Here is a 13,137-nt window from a genome sequence, read left to right on the forward strand (position 1 = left end):
TTCATATCACAGGGACATCAACTGGTTGACCACAAGTCTAGTAGTCCTTAGGAAAGTCATCATTACCATAGCCATCTGTTATCCATCTGGGATTTTTATCCAAATAATGAAAATAAACAAGCGTAAGTACATGTTGTACTCAACAAGTGTAACATGAGGTTCATGAGGCTCAAAAGGCTTGACACTGGGGTTAACAGCATCTAGCTTTTAATTGTCACAATTTTAGCATAAGAGTACCAACAAGCTATTTCGATCCCAAAGTGAAACATATGATCAAGGTAAACATGAATAATGAATAGCATAAACCAATAATTCTTAGTGACCATCTATTCCATAAATGTTTCAAGGCCGCTCGTGACCGTGAGCACGGCTGATATATAAGTTTTACACTCTGCAGAGGTTGTACACTTTCACTGTGAGTCATGATTTACCCTTTCGCTCGAGGCGGCCAACCTCTTGACCCACTACCAAGGAAGATCGATAGGGTTCACTATGAAGCCTTTCAAAGGTTCATCTAACAAGTTAGGGCCATTAGATTCACTTGGCCCTAACAAGCAAGAAAAGTAACCACTAACAAGCTAGAAAAGTAACCAAGGAAGATCGATAGGAAACCACTAACAAGCTAGAAAAGGTCTTCATACTGAGCTAAAGCCAGATCCATATAGCCCTCATAGCTGTACTGTAAGTCCCGGATGATCACTTACAAATAAGTCCTTAGGGAGATGAATCTGAAGCATTTAGAAAGTAGCTAAATACTCCAGCCCCCTGTTTCCAAGTTGTTAAAAAGTCATGTTTTAATGTTTATTGCATATACCATTAGTCAAGTTACAAGATCACGATTTAATTGAGCACTAGCAACGCTACCCAATGCATGTCCCGTAGGTGACAAGGTATAAGTTCAATTATAGGGAAATCCCTATCAAGGTGACACATGCAACATGAATTAAATGTATTAAGGTGAATAGGAAACAAGGATGATTCCATGCTATACTTGCCTTGAACAAAGTGCTCCTGTTGTTCCTGCTCGTCAAAGTAATACTCTTGGTCTCCCACGAATTGCTCACCGTCTATACTCAATAATCACAACAACAAACAAGCATCCAGAAGTAATCATGCATAGCAAACAAAAGCTATAGATTAGAATAGTACACCAATTATAAAATCAAGATGAAAAGTTTATAAAACGAATCTATGTCTCACTACGAACACACAGACGCGAAGATCACAAAAATCAGAGCAAAAACGAAGAAGTTATGAATTAAATAAGATTTCCTTTAGTAAAATAATAGATTAATCTAACCTTGAATTTTAAAAGTTGAAAACCTACTTAACAGTAGTATGAACATGTAGATTATGAAATTACGAACCTAACGCAAGTTGAACGGATCAAATCGGAGTTAAAACAGAGATTTTATGGCCTATAGAAGATAGTGGCAGTTCTATAAATAGAGGAAACTTGATTTTCGAATTAAAATAAATAAAATCTGATTTTAAAACGATGGAAGGACTACGGGCACCATTAAAAGAAAAGGAAAGCAGTCCTTTTGAATGAAACCAAGGACGACGGGTTGAGATCTAAATAGTTATAAGGGCCTTTATGTAAATTTTGCAGCGAAGGGGTATCTTCTAATCTAGGGCCCTTGGTCTCAGATTAGATGGCTCAAAATAGATCTAGATGGGATGGGGGACGCCGAATGAGGTCGGCGGCTGAGCTCCACTGGTGGCGCCATGGTCGGAGACAGGCGGTGCTCGTCGAATTCGATCTACGGACCATGATACAACAAACCAAGAACAACGAAAACTAGAGGAGAGCAAGGCGAACTGGTCTAGGTTGCTTACCAAGGCGCGGAGCAGACGAGAGCAACGCGGTGCTCAGTGAGGCGGCGGAGATGGCGGTGGTGCTAGGGTCAACGGCGGCACTGCAAACTCAAGACGAGGCGAGGTGGCTTCAATGCTTGGGACGGGCGCGGCACGATGTAGGCAACCGGTTTTTATAGTGATGAGGACATCACTTCTTCGTCACATACAAGCCAAGGAGAGGAGGAGGACCAGCATAGGTATCCAATTCATCTTTTATGGTGGAGGCCCAGTCCAACTGAAGTTGGAGCCCATCTCGGGTTTCAGGACCAGTCTGCCTTAAACTGGTCACCCAGGACGCATCCGGACTCCGTTTTCAATGATCCACATATGGTTGGAAAGCTAATTTGATAAGGAAGCTAGTCCAAGTGGTCTCACATCAAAATACCTTCGGAATCAATAGGAATTGTCAAAACAAGTCAGCATCCAGAATCTATCAGGGTGCTACGACTCCGTCTTTTGGTCCGTTGGACCGTGTATCGTGTTTGGGCCCATTAGGGGGCGCGTCTAGAGGGGTGACGCCCAAGACTCTATAAATAGCAGCCATCGCTCTTCTTAGAGTTTGGGTTTTGTTTAGTTCTTGATTTCCTCGTGAAACATACATTGTTTTGCTGCAACTGTGCCACCAAGGCTGCTAGCTGTGAACCAGGGCCCCAGTTCTTGATCTTGTTCACTTGTGGTGATTAGTCCTTTCGAATAAAGACTCGAACTCCTTCTTGTTATCATAAGCCTCATATTTATTTGCAATTTTAGATTGTGTTTATCCCGTTCTTGCTCATATTCTCGATTCGCTTGCAGGAAAGCCTTCTCGGCGAGGTCAATCGCGTTCACGTGGTTGATAACCAACAGAGCAGTGATGTAACGGTTGCGGGGGTCCAAATCAGTCTTGGTTCAAAGCCTAGATCGTGAACGTCGAGTCTCCACCAATCGTCACTATCATACCTTTCAAAAGATCGGGCCTAGTCTACATCAAGTGGTATCAGAGACCTTGTTGCCCATTAGGTATAACTTTATTTTTCTCTTTAGATTGTTACTGTTTTTGCATTACCTATAGTCAACAAAAAGCCAAAAAAAATACGCCGCCACATATTCCCTATCCTATAACCTCGTTGTGCCATGTAATTTCATCTCTATGTCGTGTGGTTGAGTTTGTGCCCTCGGTCGAGCTCTGGTTGCTGGTTTTAGATCGTTTTTGAGCCAAGTTTGTGTTTTTCCCTTTTTTTCATCATAATCAGTGAACACCTTCAAATTTTGCTGTGTTTCCATTATATCCATCAAACCCTACTCCACGCCATCTAATTTGGTATACTTGTTTTAACTGTTTCCATCAAATCCTTGCTACCGTGACCAATTTTGCGCGCATTGTTTCCGTTTTGTCCTCTAATTCGGAGTCAGTTCATAAAACTGGTCTAGTTTTCACATACGAACTCGAATTTCGACGTTCCATATATCAAAATCGATCAGAAAAAATTTTTTTGGATCCATCCATCGCCGCGTTGTTGGGGTCAGAGATTTTTATTTTGGTCAAAAACTAGTCACGAGATCCTCTTTTCGTGGTCACAAGCTTTTTGTCGATTTCGAGCACATCTTCTGAAATTTCCACAGGCCACATCTTTCACTTGTTTAAGCTCATATTTTCTATGGTTACTTCTTTTCTGCTCCTAAGTGAAGAAAAAATATCAAAAAAATAAAAAAAAAGTCAAAGAATCCCAAAAAAAACAACGGCAACCCAAAAATAGAGAAAAAAGAGGGGTAAAAGTGAAACAATATCTAGAGGAGCACATAGAGAGTGTCATTTGAGTTGTGTTTGCGTGTGCTGATTTCTGCCTTGTTTCTAATCATATTCCTGCTGTTCACATCACTTGATACATCTGGTACTTGGAACGTGAGTAGGCCAGCAACTAAGACAAGTACTTGGGATACCTATTCAGCTTTGCTATTCAGTTGTGAATTTTGCTATTCATTGCTACTATATTGTGCCTGTTCAAGCTCCACTTTCTTCTAATCAAGTACAAGTTTGCCTTGCAACTGTTATACTCAAGCTACAACGGTATCACAGTCACCGACCGATTGCATCGCCTGTTGCTTTAGTAAGAACACTTGTAAGACCGTGGTAAGACGCTTTGTTTTTCCTTGTCCACAACCTAAGTAGTTGGTAGAGATAATACTATCTGTGTTGTCTTCTTCTTTCTACTAACTATGTCAGGAAAAGCAGAAGGCAGCGATAAAGGAAACAGGGACACACCTACAGATTTCAATGACTGTGTTTCTAAGAATGAGCTTCATACCGTTCTTGATGACAAGTTAAATGAGATCCTTCAACAAATCACCAACTTGGCCAAGAGGATTGAAGATGTTGAACAACGACATCCTGGACCACGTCCTGAAGAAGAAGATGATGATCTCTCTGAGGAGGATGATGGCGATGCAGAGGCTAAAGCCGAAGCTCAATGACATGCTGAGGATGCACGTAACCGTAATCGGTTGAACTTTAACCGACATGGTATGGGAGGTAATAACCAAGGTAATAATTATCCTTTCTCTAAAACCAAGTTTAAGATACCTCCTTTTCTGGTTTTGCTGATCCTGAAGCATATTTAGATTGGGAGATGGCTATAGATAAAAAAGTTAGCTCCCATCAAGTCCTTGAAGAATATAGAGTTAGACTTACTCCGAGTGAGTTTACTAGTTTTGCTCTTTTCTGGTGGAATGATATTTGCAATAATGTTAATGCTAATGCTCAAATACCTCAAACCTAGATTGTACTTAAACAACGAATGAAATCGAGATTTGTTCCTCCATACTATCAGCGTGATCTGCGATTAAAACTACAATGTTTAAGTCAAGATAGTAAGACTGTTGAGGAATATTATCAGGAGCTTTTAATTGGTCTAGCACATAGTAACATACAAGAGGATGAAATGGATAAGTGTTCTAGATTTTTGGAGGTTTGTGTCGTAAAATACAGGATGTTCTTGACTATAAAGAATGGACTAGATTTTCCCAATTATATCATTATGCTCTTAAAGCTAAAAGGGAAGTATAGGGATGACAACCTAGGTGTTCCATGACTCTGTCCACTCCTTCACGTCTAACCGAAGTGAGTAAATTTTTTGATGTACAGACACCACCAACGTCTGTAAAGAAGAGTTCTTCTATCACACCTTCTTACAGTGGATCTGCTACACCTTCCTCTAGCAGCTCTTCTAAAATTATTTGCCACCGCTGCAAGGGCATGTGACATATTGCTAAAGAATGCCCTAGCAAACGCACATATATTGCTACTGATGATGTTGGGTATGCTAGTGCTAGTGATGAAGAGAATGAATTTGCACTTGCAACTGATCTTTATGCAGATAAATTTGCGGATAGTGCTGAAGATCCTGATGAGGTAATTGATAGTGTGACATGCACTGCAAACTATAAATCAATCCTTGTTCAGCGTGTTTTGAGTACACAAGTTGAGCCAGTAGACAAGCTACAACGCCATAATTTATTTCAAATGTTCCTCATTGTCAATAATTTCCGTGTTCAGTGCTATAATTGATGGAGGGAAGCAGCAATAACTTGGTAAGTTCTGAGCTTGTCAAGACCCTTGGTTTATCTGCACGTGCTCTTCCACATTCATACCATAGTTTAGTGGTTCAATAATAGTGGTAAGGTAAAGGTAACACAATCTATTCATGTGCATTTTTCTATCGGATCATACCATGATTATGCTGAATTTGATGTCATGCCTATGCAAGCTTGTTCACTTTTGTTAGGCCGCCCTTGGCAATATGATAATAATGCTCTACATCACGGTAGGCAAAATAGATATACTTTTATATTTAAGGGAAAGACCATTGCTTTACTTCCTTTAACTCCTGCTGAAATTGTGCAATATGAAAAGGAACTTGCTGAAAAGAAAAAGAAAGGCCATGATAAAGACTTTAGCAAACCAACAAATGAACCATCAAGTAACATGAAAGAAGTTTTATTTGCTCTTAAATCTGTTCTTGCTGATCATGATGAAACTTGTTATGCTTTAACTTATACATTGCCTATATGTCCACTTAGTCCTGCTTCTAGTGTTATGCCTCTTGTTGGTACTAACCTTTTGCAGGAGGAGGATGAATTCCTAGCAGGGAAGCCACCATGGCAGTCGCCTTTGCGACGGATTAGGCGCCAAGATGAACATCTTCTTCCAGAGCCATCGTTGCTATCATCCAATGGAGGAGACGATCTACTTCAGTCGATGATGACTTTAATTCAAGAAAGGGAGGATGATGAAGACATCAATTCTTCGTCACATACAAGCCAAGGAGATGAGGAGGACCAGCATGGGCATCCAATTCATCTTTCTCATGGTGGAGGCCCAGTCCAACTGAAGTTGGAGCCCATCTCGAGTTCCAGGACTAGTCTGCCTTAAACTGGTCACTAGGACGCATCCGGACTCCATTTTTTATGCTCCATATATGGTTGGAAAGCTAATTTGATAAGGAAGCCAGTTCAAGTGGTCTCACATCAAAATACCTTCGGAATCAGCGGGAATCATCGAAACAATTCAACGTCTAGAATCTGCCAGGGTGCTACGACACCGTCTTTTGGGCCGTTAGACCGTGTATCAGTGTTTGGGCCCATTAGGGGGCACGTTCATGGGGGTGATGCCCAAGACTCTATAAATAGCAGCCATTGCTCTCCTTAGGATTTGGGTTTTGTTTAGTTCTTGATTTTTCTCGTGAAACAGACATCGTTTTGCTGCAACTGTGCCGCCAATGCTACTTGTTGTGAACCAGGGCCCCAGTTCTTGATCTTGTTCGCCTGTGGCGATTAGTCCTTTTGAATAAAGACTTGAACTCCTTGTTATCATAAGCCACATATTTATTTGCAATTTCAGATTGCGTTCATTCCGTTCTTGCTTGTGTTCTCGATTCATTTGCAGGGAAAGCCTTCTTCGGTGAGGTCAATCGCGTTCGCGTGGTTGATAACCAATGGAGCAGTGGTGTAACGGTTACGGGGGTCCGAATCAGTCTTGGTTCGAAGCCTAGATCAGTGAACGTCGAGTCTCCACTAATCGACTCTATCATACCTTTCGGAAGATCGGGCCTAGTGTACATCATATAGCCAAGGAATGTCTTGGGGCACAAGGCAAGGAGGGAGCGTGGGCGGCAGCGGATTTGGCAGCTACGTCAACGGCGGAGTCCATCCCGGTCATGCACGGAGGAGGAAGACGGCGCTGGACCATCAGCGAGAGGAGAGAAACGGGCCCGACTGTTAGCAGGAACGGAGAGAGAAAGGGAACGGCGCGGCGTGCTGCCTGCTAGCCGAGCGAAGCTGGGCCACACTTGCTGGGCCAGCGGGGAAGAGGAGAGCAGGCCACGCTGGAGTGAAAGAGAGTGGGGCAGCTGGCCAACAGGCCGAGGAGAGCAGGCCGACCGGCTACGGCGGGCCGAATTCAAGGAACGGAGGGAAAAATCCTTTTTCATTTTTCTAAACTATTTTCCAAACAAATTTTGAATGCAAATTCAAATCAGTTCGAAATCTGACTTCAGACCATACAATTCAAAAATAATATACAGCAGCATGTATGCATATACATGTATGTAGACTTATATTTGATTTTAATTTGATAAAATTTATTATTTTTCTATGTTACATGCTCACACTATTGTATAAATAAATTCAATTCACCTATTTTTAAAATGTTGCAAATTTTAGGGTATTACACCGACGGGTGTGCGTGTCGAGAGCCAGATCATGCACGCTCGTCTTTTAGCATTTCCATAAATTTTAAGATGGAGAAAGTTTTACATTTTAGCACGATTCACGACATCAGTCAGTAGATGACAAGACCGACATTATTTTAGGAGAAGCCTTAAAACTACTCCAGCTGTTCTAAATTATAAGTTGCTTTGACTTTTTTTGGTTCATCCAATTTGTTATGTGTCCAGACATATTATTTATGTAGATGCATAGCAAAATGGATGTACCAAAAAAGTCAAAGCGACTTATAATTTCAAACGGAGGTAATAAACAAGTTTGATTCAGTCAATTAATATACAACAATGATGTCTTCCTTTTCTTATGCGTTGCCTTCATCGCCCTAGGTCGCCTATGAGATGCTACGATGGATGCCCTGGTTGATGCACAGTCGCACCCTATTTAAGGCGAAGAACCTCTAGCTTTCATTTTTTTAGATAAAGGATATTTTATACCCGGCTTCATCTACCTCGCGGTAGAATCAGGCCAATTATTACAAGATTTTAGTTTATAACCAATATTCAAAGGATAATTCTTGGCACCTCACAGCCACAAACTAAGAAAACAACCCATAAAAGAAAGTATAGACTAAGACAGACCAATAAATCTATTTGACAACCATCCATTGGAACTAAAAAAATGCAGAGCAGCTGTCTCCAAACGTTGACCAGCAAGAAGGAGTTGTTGTCGTGTGTTGTCATGCCGCTGCAGTCCGGCCCATTGCCTTAGCCAATAAGTTCCCCTGAATAACACCTGCAAAAAGGTTTTTGGTTTACATTTGTCAAAAACTACCTCATTTCTTGTTATCCATATTGTCCAACATAATCCTGTTGATGCAGTTAATAACAACGAATTATGTCTTTTACTCCCTCCCTTAGACCAATTTGCAAATAAATCATCAATACTAAGAGGTGGAGATAAGCCAAACATTAAATGTACAGTGCGCCATAAAAATCTAGCATGATAGCATTGAAAGAAGAGGTGTTGAATTGTTTCTGGATAATGGCAAAAACAACAACTCTTATCACCATTCCAGTTACATCTAGCAAGATTGTCCTTAGTCAAAATAACACCTCGCTTTAAGTACCACAAGAAAATTTTTATTCTTGATGGTATTTTAATTTGCCATAAATCTTCGACACCCTGACCCCGTTATTAATTAACGCAGCATACATAGATTTTATAGAAAAAATGTCTGATGAATGCAAAGACCTAGATAAACTTGTCCCTTTCCCCCTGTAAGTTCAAATCTTGTAACGAAGCAACAATTCTAAGCCAATCCCACAAATTTCTACCGACCAGATTATGGCGGAAGGAAATATTAAGCGGGGCTGATGCAAGTACTGATGCTATAGAGTCCTGTTTCCTTCTCACAATATTGAACAACGCAGGAAATTTATCTTTTAATGGTTTGTTCCCCAACCAAGTATCAAACCAAAATCTAGTCTGAGATCCGTCTTTCACCTTAAAGGTACCGAGGCTCAAAAAGTATCTTTAACCTTCATCAGGCCTTTCCAAAAAATGAGAATCCATTGGTTTTTTTGTGCAACACCCAAGTGGTTTGTCTTTTAAATATTTATTTCTCAACAGTTCTTGCCACAGACCCTCCTCATTTAGCAACTTGTAACAGCCATTTGCTCAGCAAACACTTATTCTGTATATCCTAGATTCTGTATTCCTAAGCCTCCTTGGACTTTTGGTTGGCACATAAATTCCCATCTAGCCAATCTAAACTTACGTTTGTGTTGGTCGCCTTGCCAATAGAATCTTGACCTAAAGCAGTCAATCTTTTCTAAAACTCCCTTCGGAAATCTCGAAAAAGATAGCATAAACATCGGTAAGCTTGAAAGCACCGAGTTTATTAATACCAAGCAACCACCCACAGAAAGCATCTTTCCTTTCCAGCCACTAAGCTTATTCTCAATTCTCTTTTCAATTGTTAACCAATCTTTGTTACTCAATTTCCTAGTATGCATAGGCAAACCCAAGTAGCGGAAAGGGTATTTTCCTATCACACATCCAAACAACTGCGAATAAAATACTTCATGATCTTTAGCCTTGCCGAAACAAAAAATTTCACTTTTGTGAAAATTAATTTTGAGTCCAGACAATTGTTCGAAGGTGCTTAAAATTAATTTCATATTAGCTGCCTTCGCTACATCGTGGCTCAAAAAGATTACTGTATCATCCGCATATTGTAAGATAGATAAGCCACCTTGAATAAGATGAGGGATGACTCCATCAATTTGTCCTGCTTCCTTGGCTCTAGCAATTAGTATAGCCAGCATGTCCGCCACTATGTTAAATAGTATTGGCGACATCGGGTCACCTTGCCTTAAACCTTTTTTAGTTTGGAAGTAAGAACCCATTTGGTCATTTACCTTAATATTAACATTACCTCCCTGTGTGAACTGCTGCACCCATGAGCACCATTTACCACAAAAACCTTTCATCCTTAAAGTTTGCTGTAAAAATTTCCATTTTACTTTATCATAAGCTTTTTCAAAGTCAATTTTGAATATTATCCATCCTGTTTTTTAGAGTGTAATTCATGAATTGTCTCATGAAGAATTACTGCTCCTTCCATAATATTTCTTTCTGGGAGAAAAGCGGTTTAAGTTGGACTAATAATCTTCTGGGCGATTGTAGTTAATCTATTGGTTGCCACTTTCGTAAAAATCTTGAAGGATACATTTAACAAACATATGGGTCTATATTGTTGAATGACCTTTGCATCTTTCTTTTTTGGTAATAAAATTATATTACCAAAGTTAAGGCTGTGTAGAGGCAAACTCCCAGCATGGAATTCCATGAACAGAGCCATGAGATCATCTTTTAATAGATCCCAGAAGACCTGATAAAACTCTGATGGGAATCCATCTGGTCCCGGCGCCTTATTATGTTCCATCGGAAACACCGCAGATCTGACTTCAGATTCAGAGAACTCCTCTATCAGATACTCATTTTCTAGATTAGATACCTGTGGAATATCTTGAACAAGGTGCTCATCTAATTCCACATTAGATCTATCCGGAGGACCAAAAAGATTTTTATAATAGCTGGTAATATGCTGCTTCAGCTGAGCATCACCCTCTATTATAGTATCTCCATCCTCCAACTGGAAAATCTGAGTTTTCCGGTGTCTACCATTCGCCAACAAATGAAAATATTTAGTATTGGCATCACCTTGAATAAGATGCTTTACTTTGGCTCTTTGGTACCACTAAAGTTCCTCCTCTCTAAGCAATTCAGCAAGTCTCTCATTTAAAACATATTTAAGATTTAATTCTGTTCCATCAAGCATAACGTTTTCCGCCTTTTTATCTAACTCATTTAATTTATCTAGAAGCTCTTTCTTCTCTTTCTTATAAGCACCACTTACATTCTTCGCCCACCCTCTGAAATGTTGACACAGCCTCCTAATCTTTGCTTGCCACCTCTCAAGGGGACTACCTTCGACCTCCACATTGAGCTAAACAGCTCGCACCATATCACAAAACCCTTAGCAACCACCCCAATTCAAATTTGAATTGTTGTTGGTAAGTCAGAGAAGAAGTATTTGTGTTGCATAACAGTGGAGTATGATCCGAAATCTCTCTGCTCAAAGCGTGAACAGTTGTAAGTGGATACTTGGCTTCAAAGTCTGTACAAACTAAAATTCTATCCAACTTTTCAAAAGTTTGATTTTGCAAATTATTTGCCCAGGTGAACTTTCTACCAGCTCTAACTCTCTTAAATTTAGAGTATCGATAACCACACTGAAAAGAAAAGGCCATCTATCACTGTAATTACTATTATTCTTCTCAGTTGGGCTACGAATAATATTGAAGTCACCACCCATTATAATAGGTACGGTCTCCTTCGAACATACTCTAACCAATTTTGATAAGAATTGTGATTTGAACTCCTACTGTGCTGGGCCATAAACTAAAAATAAATTAAATTTAAAATCATCTTCTTTATGGCGTAATTTAAATCTAATAAAAAAGTTGTCCTCTTTTATCTAACCAATATAAAAAATTTGAGGATTTATCCCAAGAATCATGCCACCAGATCTACCTCTCGGAGCCATGCAATGCCAAAGAAAATCTCTACCAGCGCAGATATTATTCAATGTTGTTTGCGGGAAACTGGCCCTCCCAGTCTCTGATAAAGCAATAAAATCTAAATCCTTTTCTTTTCTGAAGTCAGATAGAAATCTGTATTTCTTTGAATCTGCAAACCTGTTACAATTCTAAAAAATTCCTTTCATCTTGAACAATTTTTATTTTTTTATTGTTTCTCTTTGGTTTAACCTTCTTATATCGTGATACAGGGGTCTGCAGACACAAAGGGTCGCAACCCCATCACAAAGATCTTCGGCAATATCAGCACAAATTAAATTTAGCATCTCTAAGTCCACGGTTTCTTCAACAGATCAAACAGTAGAAGTATCATCAATGACAGCATTCTGAATATTTAACACATTACTCGAAGTTATTACTGAATTCAAGATATTTTAATTTTTTAATTGATTCTGAAATTTCCTGTGCATTGGACCCAAAAGAAACACCTAATATACTAGCTGACTACAACATAATAGAATCATCAAAAGAATCAAAAGGTTGGGTTTGAATTTCTTTGCCTTTGAGTGAATAGTTTTCTAGATTTTTCTACGCTTTTAATTTCGAAGCTTTCTCCAAAGAATCTTGCTCTGATGTAGACGCGTTCCTCTTGCTAGATCTCACTGGTGACACTGTCCCACTACCCAGTCCTTTATTCAGCATACTAGTTTTCCACTCTGCAGAGCCATCTGGAGTAATTCTAGTCTGGGAGAGCAACACCATAGGCTTAACTGAATTTTCCTTGATCACCACTAAGTCCTCCTGGACAGCGGTTGCCTCTGTACTAATATCAGCCATTAGCGCAGCCAGCTGCTCAGTAGGCGCACCTGCGGCAGTGTTATTCCCCTGCTGTCCGCTCGGTGGCACTGATGCATTAGACTATTTCTTAGGTACTTGTCCCTCTGGTTCCTGTTTCTTTTTGTCAGCATCATGATCCATATCCTCCGGATCCCCTTCTGGATCTTCATCCTCGTCCGTGGTAGAGTCCATGTCTATGACCTGGGGCTCACCATCAGACATGTCTTTCTCCACTCTGAATTGTTGCTCATAAACAAAATCCCCAATGACAACATCCACTAGATTTGGGATAATATCAGGATTTAGCACTGCTACTTTCATTCTGGTCCTTCCATATTTTTTTTGTGAATTTCATATCCACCGCACGAGGAACTCCAAAAATTGTGCCAATTGCCCAAATAATAGGGAACTCTCGAAATTCTTTTGGAAGGCACCTAAATTGCACCCACACTTTATCAATTTCATATTTATATACCTCATTTTCAACCCCCTTCTCGAACCGGATCTTTTCTTTCACGGTCTTAGTATCCATTGGGCCCCAGTTCACCATGTGGTTAAGCACTTCAGATGTGGGAAAATTAGTGATAAAGGCATCAGTACCCTTTTCAGAAATCACCCAACTATTTCGAGGTAGTAG

This window comes from Miscanthus floridulus, chromosome 8 (assembly GCF_019320115.1).
Source record: "Miscanthus floridulus cultivar M001 chromosome 8, ASM1932011v1, whole genome shotgun sequence".
In the NCBI taxonomy this organism is placed as follows: Eukaryota; Viridiplantae; Streptophyta; class Magnoliopsida; order Poales; family Poaceae; genus Miscanthus; species Miscanthus floridulus.